General features: G+C 45.3%; 1 protein-coding gene across 1 annotated transcript in view; it reads right to left on the reverse strand.

Annotated features, from left to right (window-relative positions):
- Positions 1–5,856, reverse strand: part of ACTN2 (actinin, alpha 2) — a 58,200-nt gene that overhangs the window by 45,270 nt on the left and 7,074 nt on the right. The window lies entirely within an intron of this gene.

The following is a 5,856-nucleotide window of genomic DNA, read 5'->3' on the forward strand; positions in this document are numbered from 1 at the left end:
CTACGCCCCTCCCACTCCCCGCCCACCCTAGTCTTCGCCCCGCCCACTCCCTGTCTACCTCCCGCCCATCCACGCCCACAGTCCGCATCGCAGCAGGAGCTGGGCGGCTGTGCGAGGTGCAGGGACTCCTGGCGGCTCGGGGACCCTGCTCCCACCGCGCCCATCTGTCCCTCTGGCTCCTGCGTCTGGACCCGCGGGCGACTGGGTGAGCACCCTGATGGGTGGGTGTACATGGGCCAGGAGGATCCCCCACAGCCTGGGTCCCTGACCACCCGCAACGTTTTCAGTACATCGTGTGCATATTCACCTTTTCCGTATAGCTGAACACATTCACTAGCTAGCCGTCACACAGGTCACACATACACCCCTAAAAAGTAACGTTTGAGAGCCACAGAATTCTCTCCTCTCCCCCTCCTCTGCGTCCTCACCTGGGGAAATCGAGGCAAGGGACTTGGACCCACCATCTTAAAATGTCAGGAACCCAAACCATGGCAGGAAGGGTCAGCCCTCACCTGCCCCTCATCCACTTAAAAGAACTGACGATGGAGGGCCAGCAGCCAGCTTCCTGTTACATGTCCACCTCGCCCTGATGTGTCCACTCAAGTCTTTTCATCCCGATAGCGTTGGCTAGCTCTTCGCTGCAGGAACCACGAAAAGGTCACTTGGGACAAGCAATTTGAAAATTTTCATCACATTTATGATGAGCCTGCTGTAATCTAAACACTGCACTGGAGATATAGAGATGAGCTCATAGGCAGGGCTCTTACTACCTGAAGCTTGTGTTCTGATTGAATGAAAGTTGCTCACAGATGCTACACAACTGTGGTTCCGGGTTACTAATTTGTTGATGTGTTTCAAGCTGAGAGTATGCCTGGATTTATCATTATTGTTCCTTAGAATTTTTACATCCCTTCCTTTTATTTCTGCAAAAAGTCTTTGGCAAATTAGCAAATACATCGCATTAACAGTTAATAAAGCATTTGCGCTGGAATGGGAAAATCCCCAAGGGCAGGATTTTGTCCTGTTCACAGCTAGAATTGCCAGTGATTAAAACTGTGCCTATTTCGCTCTGGGTGCTCAAATTTTTGTTGAAGGAATAAGTATCCCTGGAAACAGGGGCTGGCTAACTTGCTTGGGATTTAAAGTTTATATTTGGGGTTTGAAATCATACTCTCTGAATGAGTTTATCAGTAAAATCTGACTATGAGAAACTTGATCAACAATTACAAGATCTGTTCGTCTTAGTCATCAAATTTAACTGCAGAAATCAAGTTTCAGATGAGATTTAAAAAAGGCACCGATGTGCCTTCCTATGTGGGGGGAAATAAATGAAAGAAAGATTTTCAAGACTTGAAGAGGTTATATAACCCATCCAAGGTCACACAGCTCAAATACAAAGTGGGTCATTACAAAACCCATACATTCAACAGGTCGGTCTTTTTAGTTTCTTAATGTTGTTTTTTTCTGGACACACTTCTGCATGTTTCTGTATAATCTTTCTAAAATGTCATTCCAATGCAATCTTTTTGGAAAAGATTTGTCAAGAACTGTAAATTGACCCTTCGACCCAGAAAATCCGTTTTTATGAATCTACCCAACAGATATGGACAGATGTTCGGTGTGGAAGAGGCTGACGAAGGAAGTGATGGAACATCTCTAAACTTGTATGTCGTGATTTAGACATGAAAAGCAAGTTGCAGAAGTGACTTCTCTTGTGGAAGAAAGTTACATATGTCTCTAAAATGTTTGTATTTAGAAGAAAACATTCCAAAGTGTTCATAACCGTGAGCCGTGGGGAATGGAGGGTGGAAAGACTGGGAACTTTAACTATTTATTCCATGTGGTTTTGTGCTATTTGTTTTTCCCAGTCAGTACCTGTTATGTTTATGATAAATGAGTGCCTCTATGACTCCAGGGGTGTTCTCGCCGGAGAACAATAGAACATCAAGAAATAAAATCTTATCTGTTAATCCAGTTTAACTTTGCATTCAACGTTTTGTCCGCCTACAGTTGGCTCCCATTGAACTTACTGTCAGTTAGAAGGTTGATGAACACAGAACCAGAAAGCAGCAAGGGTCAAGAAGAGATAAAATTCAATCCCATTGTTGTTATTTACTGTGAAGAACAAACTTAAAACAACATGAAATCCTTGACGTATTCAACACACATTCTCCTCTGCCCACTGTTCTGTCTCCTATTGAGGATGTTGATGGGGTTCAGAGTCCCTTAAAAAAGGACAGGTAGGGGGCCTGCCTATTCAACAGCTTGAAGGTATTTCAACTTGTTTGTTATAAATGTACATTTGTAAATGTCAGACTTTCTTTAACCCTGCAGACAATTAGTGTTGACAGATTCTTGTGAATGCTTTCAGAATTTTTGTATGCACAGTCACACATAATAAGTACTATTTTTAAAAAACTTAGAACTAAACTATCTGAACTAGTGTGCAACTTCCGTTTTGAATGTAACATGCCTGCAAAAGTGATTTCTTTTGTGGAAGAAAATGACATATGTCTTTCAAATGTTTGTATTTAGAAGAAAACACTCCGAAGTGTTCATATCATCGAACTACGGGGAATGGAGGGGTGGAAAGAGCATGGGTCGTGGGCTGAAGGGTCTTGGGTTCGTTTCCCGTCAAGGACACGTGCCTCAGTTGCAGGTTTGATCCTCGGCCCTGGTCAGGGCACGTGTGGGAGGCAACCAATCAATGTGTCTCTCTCACATCGAAGTTTCTCTCTCTCTGTCTCTCCCCCACTCCCTCCCACTCTCTCTAAAAATCAAAGGAAAAATATCCTCAGATGAGGATTAACAACAACAAAAAGTGGTCATCAGTAAGATCGGTGAACTTGAAGACTTAGCAAGAGAAATCATTGAAATGTATAACAGCAAGAAAAAAGAATTTAAAGAACAAAACAAAAGCAGAATATCAGTGAGTGGTGGGACATCCAGCAATGTAATATGCAAGTGACTACTCCCTCAAGAAGAAGGCTGAGGGAGGGAACAGAAAAAAACATTTGAAGAAATAATGGCTGGACATGTCCTGAACTTCACAAAAACTATAAACTCATCGATCCAAGATAATCAGTGAACCTGAAGCACAAGCAACATGAAGAAAGTGCTATCCAATTGCTCAAAATCAATGATAAAGACGTAATATGCAAAGTGACTACTCCCTCAAGAAGAAGGCTGAGGGAAGGAACAGAAAAAAACATTTGAAGAAATAATGGCTGAACATGTCCTGAACTTCACAAAAACTATAAACTCATCGATCCAAGATAATCAGTGAACCTGAAGCACAAGCAACATGAAGAAAGCTCTATCCAAATTGCTCAAAATCAATGATAAAGAGAAAATCTTAAAAGTAGCCAGGGGAAAAAAGACATGTTTTACCCGGGAGGTGGGGTGATGGGGAGGTGGTGAGGGGAGGGAGGTTGGTAAGGTTATAAGCAGGTGAGGGTTCCAGCAGAGTCTGGAAGCACTGTGAGGTGAAGACAGCAGGTGACCATCTTCAAGTATTAAAAGAACACTGTAAACTCAGAATTCTACACGCAGTGAAGATATAGTACAGAACGAAGGCAGGTACTTTTTCAGACTCATAAAACCTGGAGGAGTTCATCACCAGCAAGAAAGGGTAAAAGAAATCCTTCCAGCGGAAGGAAAACGACAGCAGGTGGGACGAAGCCATTCTAACAGGTGTGCAACGGTGCCTCGCTGCTGTTTTAATCTGCAATTCCCTGATGACATGGATGTAGAGCATCTTTCAGACGCTTATTTGCATCTCTCTCTTTTCTTTTTCTAAATGTATTCTTATTGATTTCAGAGAGGAAGGGAGAGGGAGAGAGAGATAGAAACATCAATGATGAGAGAGAATCATTGATTGGCAGCCTCCTGCACGCTCCCCCTCCCCCCCCCGCACCCACTAGGGATCGAGGCCACAACCTGGGCATGTGCTCCAACCGTGACCTCCTAGTTCATAGGTCGACACTCAACCACTGAGCCACACCAGCCGGGCTGTAATGATCCTTTTAGTACATTTGTACCGCTTAGACCAGCGGTTCTCAACCTGTGGGTCGCGACCCCTTTGGCGGTGGAACGACCCTTTCACAGGGGTCGCCTAAGACCATCCTACATTACGATTCATAACAATAGCAACATTACAGTTATGAAGTAGCAACGAGAATAATTTTATGGTCGGGTCACAACATGAGGAACTGTATTTAAAGGGCCTGAAGGTTGAGAACCACTGGCTTAGACTCATGCAGTAAGCTCTCTAATCACGAGCATATTTTGCAATTAGCAAATTAGCAACGATTCCTCTTTTACAAATGAGGATGAATCGAGACCCTAAAAGAAACCAACTCAATATGCATCTACCAATATTAGTTACCCGGGGACACTGCTCGGGTGAAGAGCCGTGAGGATTCTGAAAGGGTCCCCAACGTGGACATTCAAAGAAAGCGGGGTGTCCTACAGGGGCTGGAACGAGGGCCACGCTCGCCATGAAGACGCGCTCGCCCTTGGCAGCCCAACACGCATGGCGACAGGTGGAGCGACTACAAATAGCCTTGGCCTCCGAGCGGAAAAAATGAGAAGCTGGGCCAAGGCTTTCAAAGTGACTTAGTGACAGGAATGCCAGGGGCAGACCTGAGGATACAGGGGGGCAGTCACAGGTTCACGGAGGACCTGGGAGCGCGCAGGCCTCCCGTTCTCACGCCGGCCGCGCAGACGGGGACAGTGAACCCCAAGTCGAAGGCCGAGCTGGGACCCAGCTTCACCTCTGAGTCCAGCTTCTCATCAAACGCTCCCTCCATGCCTGTCAATACACCAAACTGAGCCACTTTTTTTCTTTTCTTTTCTTTTTTTTAAATATATTTTATTGGTGTTTTGTTTTTTGTTGTGTTTTTTTTTTTTTTACAGAGAGGAAGGGGGAGGGATAGTCTTAGGTTTAGGTCTTTAATCCATTTTGAGTTAATTATTGTAAGTGGTGTAAGATGAGGGTCCAAATTCATTGTTTTGCATGTGGATATCCAGTTTACCACTTCCACTTGCTGAAAAGACTGTCCTTTCCCCATTGAGGGTATATATACTTTTAAAGCTCATTTCTTACCAATATTAATAAACCAAGTTATGTTAATATTTGAAGTGCTAAGTGTAATGAGGAACTTCTCTGTACTGTGCACTGTATAAGGCCTTACGTTCCTTGGGAGTTAAAATATCCAAATTCTGGAATTGGGTTGCCTCCTGCACGTGCCCCAATCGGGGCTAGGGATTGAGCCTGCAACCCAGGTACGTGCCCTTGACCAGAATTCGGGATATAAAGAGCCTTCAGTCCTCAGGTCAATGCTCTAGCCACTGAACCAAACCAGCCAGGGCTAAACTGAGCCACTCTGAACAGAACGTTTCCCGGGACAGTCGGGCTGTGTGGCCCCTGCTGAACTTTGACGCTGGTGGAGAGTGGAGGCAGCGGAGTGCACCTGTCGGCTGGGTTGTTACCTGGAGGCCGAGGAGAGAAATTGGGATATGAGCTGGCTTTACTGGGAAGGTGACTGTGAGTAATTAACTGAGGAAATAGGCCATTTGCTGCCCCATAAATTGCTCTGTGGGTGAGTAGAGAGGTAAACATGAGCTCTAGGCCTCTCTGCTTCGCCCTGCCCTTCATTCCATCATCCTAGGAGAAGGTTAGGCCACATGACCCTAAGATCGCATCCATTCCGAAATCCGTCCATTAGTCATTGCGACCCATGAGCATGAGACAGACCCCACCCCCCCAGAAGGCTTGTTAAAATGCAGATGGGGCCCTAGCCGGTTTGGTTCAGTGGGTAGAGCGTTGGCCTATGGACTGAAGGGTCCCAGGTT

This window comes from Myotis brandtii, unplaced genomic scaffold (genome assembly GCF_000412655.1).
Source record: "Myotis brandtii unplaced genomic scaffold, ASM41265v1 scaffold679, whole genome shotgun sequence".
Taxonomy (NCBI): Eukaryota; Metazoa; Chordata; class Mammalia; order Chiroptera; family Vespertilionidae; genus Myotis; species Myotis brandtii.